Genomic DNA, 10,513 nt, shown 5'->3' on the forward strand with positions numbered 1-10,513 from the left:
ATGAAGCTATACTTCCTAAATTTTCAATAATAAAAGGTTCACTGTGGTAGAAGCTCTTTTGTATAGAGCTAGTTTTGTTTTATCTATGTGCTTTAGTGAATGGTTTCATTCACTGCAAAAGAAAAATCTAGATCTGCCGGGTTTCTACCCATTCTAGCTGCCCATTCTAGAAGAAAGATGTACCATTTCACCAGATTCCTTCTCACTGTTTTCACCTTCCACTATAGCCTGCGCTCATTTCTACAAACCCAAGGGATGATATTAAATTGTTGTCATATGTCCTCTGCTCCCTTCTCCCAAATCCCTTCACTATTAAAAGAATTTTAACCCAGTCTTCTATGTTTCCTGAGACTTGATCAAGATTCACTCAAAAAAATGTACAGTAGAAAACTGTATTTCTACTGAGGTAGAGGGGAGCAGAAATGGGGGAATGCATTTAACAATACAATGTTTCCAACGAACATATCATTCAAACTTATTACATAAACTATATTTTAATAAATGTCTAGTACAGAAGATTCTGAAATCGTTTATTGAACTTTTGAGAAATCTTGAGACCTATATATGTACATAAAGATACGGCAAAAGTTATAACACTGGAAATGAAGCATTCTGGGAAGTCAGATATAATTCCAGGTTTATACTTCAATAGATATCAGACACAGTTCATATATTTATTCTAAAACTGTTGTGAAAATTTGAGGATAATTATTAAGGTTTCTTCTCCCCCACTCAAATATATTTAAAATACAGGTGTAGTTTCAACAAAGCTAAATTTACTTCCTCTTCCATTAGAGATCTATGGGACACATATCCGTGAAACCCCAAGCAAATATTCATTTCTTTTGCTTGGAAAATCCCCAGCGATGTCACTAAGTATTGTTAAGTAAGGTTCGCAACCAGTGTTGTGCAATTTTTCTGAGCAATATCATCATGAATGGAAAATTTAAAACATCTGGCATCAGGGTGAGTTTGGGTGACAGAAGAAAAAAATACATAAAATGCACAGAAAATGTGCAACTAAATAGGAGGAATTTGAGTCAGAGGGTGGTCAATTAAGGAAAACTTAAGATTATGTCACTCTTAGAATCCTGAAACCAAAGAACATGACAAACTGCCTTAGAAAGGGAGAAGAAGAAGGGAAGTATTAAATGTAGTTTAGATAGTGGAGGGAGGAGACTTCATGATGCTGATGTGGGAAGGTCAAAAGGATAATGTTACAAGCAAGCACATTCCTGTACAACAATAAAACACTTCTCTGCTCTCCATAGATAGAGGAGTCTTCCTTCGGAAGAGACAATGACAATGAATTGGTGTAAGAGTTGGGAGGAATCCCAGTGACCACGTAGCTCAACATCCTGACAACATTCATGACACACATCATTCTCCCTTTGCTGGAATCCACCTGATGATAGTAACCTTGTTAACTAACTAGAGATTTTTATCTGCATGAATCAACAACATTTCTTGAACCCAAATCTACATTTCTATAACTTTTCTATTCATCACATATATGCCCTTAGCATGTAGAAAATAAAAGCAAAGGCAATTATTTGCATCTAATTTGTGCACTCATCCCAATTCTAAATATCTCCATTTTTTTAATCTTTAAGATTTCAGCCAACTTATAATCATGTGTACCTTCCTCTAATGCATTCTAAGTTTTCCATATGCACACTATTTTGATAAAGTAACTATGTATAAGTAAGATGACCAACCAAAAAGAAAGTTTGGACATTCATTATACAACTTTTTTTCTTGCAGCAGTCACTATTTTAAGTGTAGAGATACAGCAGTGAACCAAATACATAGAAAATTGCAGTGGAGTAAGGAAATGGAGATGTTATACCAAGATTGGCAGGGGTCTGTGGGCAAATTTTAATTAGAAGGCAAGAAGAAGCCTTACTTTGGGGTTGACACTGAGTTGAGACAGAACTATTGAAGGTATGTGCCATGGTATTACCTGGGAAAGGACGATTCACACAGAGGAAATAGTAAATAGAAATTCACATGTTTGCTGAGACTGAGAAACCTTCAGTAGGTATGAATAGACTGAGAAGGTCAGAGTTTGAATACTGGGTGACACATTCAGAAATTTAAAAGGGTCCTAATTGTGTAGGATGTTGTAACGAGCAATATAGGAAAGTGAGGTGTAAGAATACTGGAGGTTTAAGGGGTGCCTAGGTATGTTTTACTTATTATTTACTTTACAAAGAAAAATAATGGTAATAATACTAACAATACTGTCCGGGCTGTGGGGAAAATCTCCATGGTTTTACTCCACTTAGTGTTAACAGCATTTCACAGTTGAGCAAATTGGTTTATAAAGTCAGTGCTAATCTTTTCCTGTTTTCTGAAAAAGATTGCTTTTACCTCTTTTATATGTTAAAATTATTTATATGGCATGATTTGAAAAGTTTTCTACTGCTTAAAACTAGTGGTTAAAAAAACACTTATATAGAAATCCTAGGCTAAATCATGCCCCCCCCCCAAAAAAAATGAGAGAAAAGAGAAGCAATCAGAATTAAAACTTTGGAAAAGTCTATTATATAGGAAAGATTAAACTAAAACAGGAGATTTTTTAAAATAATTTTTGAAGAGCCTTAAAATATATAATATAATGTTGTGGTAAAATGAATGATTCAAGTTCATGATCTCAAAACAAATAATAACTAAGGAAGGTCTGTTAGAAACACAGGATAAAGAAGAATTTTCTCAAAAAAATAATTAAAATGTCCTGAAGTCTTATTATTTTCATCAAAGACTAGATCTTTGTCTCAGAATATAGAATGTGGAAAGCTAAGTCTTCTCAAAAAATGATTAATGAAGATTCCATCTTATCCAGTATAAACTTTCACTGTCATTTGGTATCTAAAAATAATACACCAAAAGAAGACATAAAAATTATAAACATTTTGAGACATAGATCATGTTTTCCTACATAGAGACTTGAGAAAATTAATAGAAATTATGGGAATTAATTAGAGCTCAACAATGTCATTTGGTAAAATGTGAATACTAAAATCTTTAGTGTTTTCCAGAAGAAGCAATTAGAGATATAATGCAAAATGCACATGGACATGCTTTGTTAAGTTTCACTTAACATATAACATTTTAGCCTATCAAATCTTCTGTTCTTGGTTATTCTGACTTGAGAAAATTCAGACCTGCCAGGTTTAGACTTGTAGATAGATCATCTCAGCCCCATAATACCTGTGTGTGATCAGTAGATGCTCATATAACTTGATTGGCTATGACCCAGTGGGCACATCTGAAAGGACTTCTTGGAAGAAGGAAAGTTACATGAGGATTGAAGAGAATATGTATTATTTTAACAAGGTCTATCATTTGGACATTGGTCAGGTATTAATGGCTGGCCTGGGAATTTAAGCCAATAATATTGACAGAGTGTAGAGTACAGTATAAAAGACCAGGGTTTTGTTTACTATGTTTGCACTATGCTTACATCCTTTCAATTCAGTCACAGGCTCAAGCCCTCTAAGTAGAACCAAAGAACATAGTCTGGGTACAAAAAGATGAGTTTTCTCCTAAAAGTATTGTTTATAGTATGCAAAAAATACTTGTTCATCTTTTGTCTCTGGCTGAAAATAAAACCACTACAATCTTCTTGTATAGGGCATCTTTCTTAGTCAGAAAAGTAACATGCTTTGCAATTGACCATTATGCATGGAGCCAACAGTACCAGCCTGACACCAAGATACTTCATCCTCAATGGGATTCCTGTGTTGGAAGCCTCACACATCTGGATCTCCCTGCCATTCTGCTTCATCATTGCTCTTGTGGGAAACTGTGGGTTCAAATCTACATTTCTATAACTTTTCAGCCATGAGGAGGCCCTACACCGACCCATGTAATACTTCCTAGCCTTTGTCGCTTACAGATGTTAGTGGGTGTATTTCATTTGTCCCCAGTATGTTAGGGGTCTTTTGGCTTAGTCTCAAAGAGATTGACTTTGATGCCTGCCTTGTGCAGATGTTTTTCATCCATATGCTGACAGGCATGGAGTCTGGTAAAGCAACAAACAAATTAACAAATAAAAAAGAACACATAATGAAGCAGAGATAGTCTAGTAAATAAATGGTGCTGTAAAATTGGACAAATGCATGCAAAAAAATAAACTAGACCAGCTCTTTCACCATACACAAAAATAAACTCAAAATGGATTAAAGACATAAATGTGAGACTCAATACCATAAAAATCACAGAAGAAAACATAGGCAATAAAATCTCAAACATTTCTCATAGCAATATTTTTTCTGATATATCTCCTCAAGCAAGGGAAACAAAGGAAAAAGTATATAATCAAGACTACATCAAACTAAAAAGCTTTTGCACAGCCAAAATGAAAAGAGATCCCACTGAATGAGAGAACATATTCACCAATGATATATCTGATAAGGGATTAATATTCAAAACTTATAGAGAACTTATAAAAGTCAACACAAAACCAAACACAACACAATCCAATTAAAAAATGGGCAAAAGGGGGAGAAACCAAGATGGCAGCATAGGTAAACACTGGAAATTGCTGCCTCGCACAACCACTTCAAAACTACAACTAAAAGACAAAATGGACATCATCCAGAACAACAGGAAGGCTGGCTGAGTGGAAATTCTACAACTAGAAGGAAAGAGAAAAGCATACTGAGACTCAGAGGGGGTGCAGAAGTAAAGTGCAGAGGTACGCAGGCGCACGCGGAAAGGGCTAGCAACGGAAGATGCTGGGGTCTTTTTCAATCAGGAGGGAGTCTCAAGCTCCCGACGGCTCTGACCTCCAGTTCCAGGCAAGTCTCTGGGGACCCAGCCTCATAGAGGGAGAAACTGGACTGTCTGGCATTGGTTGGAACTCGAGGGCGGCTTTCTCTCAGAGGTGCTTGCAGCGATACCAATTACCAGGACACTGAGTCCCTGGGGCCTCTTCAGGCAGGACTGAGGAGCAGCCATAGTTGCTTTCTCCACCCTGTTGATTCCCTGAGACCCCGCCCCACCCGAGCTGTGCACAGAGACTTTTGCATATGAATGCCCTGGCCCTTTGCAATCTAAAATTACCTAACAAACTGCAGCTGGGTCAGAGAGACCCAGAACATCCAAAAGAAGGCTCAAGGCCCCATAGCAGCTTGCATTGCTTCACAGCTGGGCCTCATCTAGGCACCTCCAAATCCCAAACAGGGAAGAGGAATCTGAAGATCTCTCCATAGCTCCTGCTGGGTAGCCTCAGGAGAGACTAAATTAGCACTTCCTTAGAGATCCAAGAGCCAGTGTAACCAGTGGACAGAGTGGAACCATCCAGATTACAACTCCTCAGATCCATGAGGGACACACTCAGGGGGCAGACTCAGTGAGCAACAAAGCCCCACTGAAGCAAGTCTTGCCCCAGAAGGGTGTCTCCAGCACAGAAGTTCTCCCACTGCAGACACAGCTGATTCTCACAGCCAATTGACCTGGAGGTCAATTCCTCCCAGTGATAACTACAACAATCAAGGCTTAACTACAAGACTGTGCACAAAGCCCACAAGGGGTTGCACCAAGAGTGTCCACCTCAGGTAATTGGGGAGGCTGAGCCACTGGGCCCTATAGGACACCTAGCACACAAAGCCACTCTATCAACACAGGGAAGCAGCCAAAATGCAGAGACCAAGAAACAGATCACAAATCACAGAAATTGAGGAAAGCAAACTACTGGATATAGAGTTCAAAACCACGGTTATAAGGTTTTTCAAGAATTTTCTAGAAACCGCCAACAAATTTAGTGAGGCCCTCGAGAATATGAAAAAGGACCAACTAGAAATTAAGCATACAATGACTGAAATAAAGAATAATATACAGAGATCCAACAGCAGACAAGAGGATCTCAAGAATCAAGTCAAAGATTTGAAATATGAAAAAGCAAAAAATACCCAACCGGAAAAGAAAAAAGAATCCAAAAATATGAAGATAGTGTAAGGAGCCTCTGGGACAACTTCAAGCGTACCACCATCCAAATTATAGGGGTGCCAGAAGAAGAGAGAGAGCAAGATATTGAAAACCTATTTGAAGAAATAATGACAGAAAACTTCCCCTACCTGGCGAAAGAAATAGACTTACAAGTCCAGGAAGTGCAGAGAACCCCAAACAAAAGGAATCCAAAGAGGACCACATCAAGACACATCATAATTAAAATGCCAAGGGCAAAAGACAAAGAGAGAATCTTAAAAGCAGCAAGACAGAAACAGTCAGTTACCTACAAGGGAGTACCCATAAGATTGTCAGCTGATTTCTCAACAGAAACTATGCAGGCCAGAAGGGAGTGGCAAGAAATATTCCAAGTGATGAATAGCAAGAACCTACAACCAAGATTACTTTACCCAGCAAACCTATCATTCAGAATTGAAGGTCAGATAAAGAGCTTCACAGATAAGAAAAAGCTAAAGGAGTTCATCACCACCAAACCAGTATTATATGAAATGCTGAAAGGTATCCTTTAAGAAGAGGAAGAAGAAGAAAAAGGTAAAGATACAAATTATGAACAAAAAATACACATCTATCAACAAGTGAATCTAAAAATCAAGTGAATAAAAGATCTGATGAACAGAGTAAATTGTTGAATATAATAGAATCAGGGGCATAGAAAGGGAGTGGACTGACAATTCTCGGGGGGGGGGGAAGGGGTGTGGGATGTGTGGGAAGATACTGAACAAAAATCGTACACCTATGGATGAAGACAGTAGGGGGGGTAAGGGCAGAGGGTGGGGTGGGAACTGGGTGGAGGGCAACTATGGGGGGGAAAAAGAGAAACAACTGTAATAATCTTTTTTTTAAATATATTTTATTGATTTTTTACAGAGAGGAAGGGAGAGAGATAGAGAGTTAGAAACATCGATGAGAGAGAAACATCGATCAGCTGCCCCCTGCACATCTCCCACTGGGGATGTGCACGCAACCCAGGCACATGCCCTTGACCGGAATCGAACCCGGGACCTTTCAGTCCGCAGGCCGACGCTCTATCCACTGAGCCAAACCGGTTTCTGCAACTGTAATAATCTTAACAATAAAGATTTATTTTTAAAAAAATGGGCAAAAGACCTGAGTAGACACTTCTCTACAGAAGACATTCAGATGGCCAATAGATACATGAAAAAATGCTCAACATCACTATTCATCAGAGAAATGCAAATTGAAACCACAATGAAGTATCAACTCACACATATCAGAATGGTTATCATAAATAAATCCACAAACAGAAAGTGTTGACAAGGATGTGAAGAAAAGGGAACCCTAGTGCACTGTTGGTGGGAACACAGATTGGAGCAGCCACTATGAAAAGCAGTGTGTAGTTACCTCAAATATTAAAAATGGAACTGCCTCATGACCCAGTGACTCCACTTCTGGGAATATATCTGAAGAAACCTGAAACACTAATTTGAAAGAATATATGCTCCCCTGTGTTCATTGCAATGTTATTTGCAATAGTCAAGATTGGGAAGCAGCCCAAATGTCCATCAGTAGATGAGTGAATCAACAAGTTGTGGTACATTTACATAGTGGAATACTACTTGGTTGTAAAAAAAGAAGGAAAACTTAAATTTTGTGACAGCATGGATGGACCTGGACAGCATTATGCTAAGTGAAGTAAGCCAGTCAGAGAAAGACAAGTACCATATGATTTCATTCATATATGAAATCTAATGAACAAAATAAACTAACAAACAAAATAGAAACAGACTCAGACATAGAGAATAGATTGACAGCTGTCAGAGGAGGAAAGGGGCTGAGCTGGTGAAAAAGGTGAAGGGATTAAGCATAAGAACAACAACTCATAACACAGATAGCAATATGATGATTACCAGAACAAAAGGGAGTTGTGTGTTTGGGCGGGGGGTGGAGGGGATAGAAAAGGGTAGGAGATGGAAGGAGACTTGACTTGGGATAGTGAACACAGAATACAATATACAGATGATGTATTATAGAATTGTACACTTGAAACCTATATAATTTTATTAACTAATGTCACCCTAATACACTAAAACACTCAATAAAAATAAAACAAAAGAATTTCATTTAAACAAGCAGATAAATGTTTATTACTTTTCAAAAAATGAAATGAATAAAGCTGGATGAATACCAAACTGTTTTAAAATGTCAATTCAAGTAGAACTTCAATTTTTTTAAAGAACTGTTCATCACTGAAAAAAAAATAGGTTTTGCCAGGAGCTTGAGGGGAAGGGCATTAAGGAGTGACTGATGAATGGCTATGGGGTTTCCTTTGGAGGTAATGGAATTGTGCTACAACTACATAGGAATGATAGTTGTACAGCATTGCAAAAATACTGAAAGACAATTGTACATTTTCAAATGGTTTAAATGGGCAATTTTTGACATGTGCATTTCACCCTCCCATAAAAGATAAAGTAGAAAAAACACTGATAAAGTATTCTATACTATACATTTGTTGTATAATTTTCTGTAAAATAAAAGAATACATATGTCTAAGAATTTAAAAATGTTTAAAGAAATTGTGTAGACACCCATGATGTACTTCTAATCATAGTATTACTGGACCATCTTGTTTTGAATGTGATTATTGCATAACTTTAATTGAAAATGGCAGAACTTTTGTTCTAGTATGGTATTATCCAATCTTTCTAAAAAACATACTGTATAACAAAGGCTTATAAAGAAGTGTACCAGAAGATACCTCTTCATATAGATTATGAGTTCTATTTATCTCTCTCTTACTCATTTAAATTTTTCCAATTAATAAAATTATACAGGAACTAGAGGCCCCGTGCACAAAATCATGCATGGATAGGGTCCCTAGGCCTAGCCTGCAATCTGGGCCATCTTCTGCCCCCTCGCCAGTCCTCAGTACTGCCCTGTTACCATTCACCCCAGTTCCTCATGGTTCCCCATTCGCCATCCAGTGATCAGAGCCAGGGTGGGGGAGGCACCTAGAGGTGGTCAATGCACCTCATAGTGACTGGTCAATTGGTCGTTCTGGCTGTTATGGTCACTGGCCTTTTATTATATAGGATGACTCTTAGTATTTAATTAAAGTCTTATAAAATAGTATCTTACCATTATTGAAAAAATCACTATCCATTATAATCTCAAAATTGGAGCATCAAGATAATCCTGACATATATGTATGCATAATAATTTGAACCTTTGAAAGAAAAATAAATAGGAGAACATATGTGTATGACAGTGATGGAAACTTTCTGAAACATTATAAGTTCTTTCCACTTGTGTCCTAAACATTCTTTCAGAAAGAAACAAACTCTTCCATAAAGATTAAAATCACCAACTTTCATATAATTTCTTGTTCATTCTTTTTCCCCACCCCCAGATATAATTCTTCACACACAAACACACTGATATAGATGCATGCATGAAATTGTTTTCTTATTTGTGGATCATCGGGTAGACATTAAGAATTTAAAACTTCCACTCTTTTCCTCCTCAATAGTGTTTAGCTTGATTTCTAAACCAGCACCCATGTCTCCAATATTCTGTAATATTCCCTGGATATCTACAACACATTTTTCTTTAAAAACTCAGCTCAATAATATGCTGCCAAGGGAGTTAGAGGTTAATGGCCGTGCAAGTATATATATGGCAGAGTTGTGATGTTTTTTAAATAATACCCTGATCACCTGACCTAATTGCATTCAGCCTGCTGTTTCTCTACCAAGAATTTCAGGTATTAAAGGGCACACAAAAGTGGGACTACTTAAGATTTTTGTTGTAGTTAGTACTAAGATTAATTGTAGAGTCTTTATGAACAGATTATCGTCTCAGAAATCCACAGACTTAATTACATACACACATTTGAAGGCGTAAGTGTTGTAAAAGATAGGTGAAGGGGGTTGGAGAATGTTAATTCCCCAATTTTCAGATTGTAATTCAGTGCCTCTTTCCATTATGAATGTAAACATTGCTGTTATTTTGCCAACCCAGCAGGGATTATTGGCTCTGTTGAAGTGGAAGTCAGGTATGATCCACCACCATGATTAACAAGAAATGGAACAGCTAGAAAATGATTCTCAATTGTGGTCAGAACACTCATGCTTTTTAGCTGCCCTCCCATTGATCTCTGAATGAGAATCTAATTTACTTGCTTTTATTCTAGACAGAGTTATTTGTGCCTGTTTCATCCACTTTATAGGGCAAAACCCAGCTGGAGGAACCCACTGTCCTATTGACAAAAGACTTTGGATGGTAAAATTGAAGATCATCTAGTGAGAAGCCATGAGGCTTGGAAATGAGACTAGAGAACAGACAATATTAAACTGTACACAGGAAATAGGTTAGCTAATAAGTTGCCATTGATTTACATGTACAGTTTTAAAAATTCCCACCATGAACTAATGGAGTGAAAAGAATAATTTCAGTATTTCTATTATTTTGCTTATGGAAAAGCTTAGCAACCCTGGAGATGAAACAATTTAATGCAATCAGCATAAACTCCACTGTTAATTCAACCATATCATTTACTGTTTCTCAAAGTGATCTT

Source organism: Myotis lucifugus, unplaced genomic scaffold (assembly GCF_000147115.1).
Source record: "Myotis lucifugus unplaced genomic scaffold, Myoluc2.0 scaffold_138, whole genome shotgun sequence".
Classification (NCBI taxonomy): Eukaryota; Metazoa; Chordata; class Mammalia; order Chiroptera; family Vespertilionidae; genus Myotis; species Myotis lucifugus.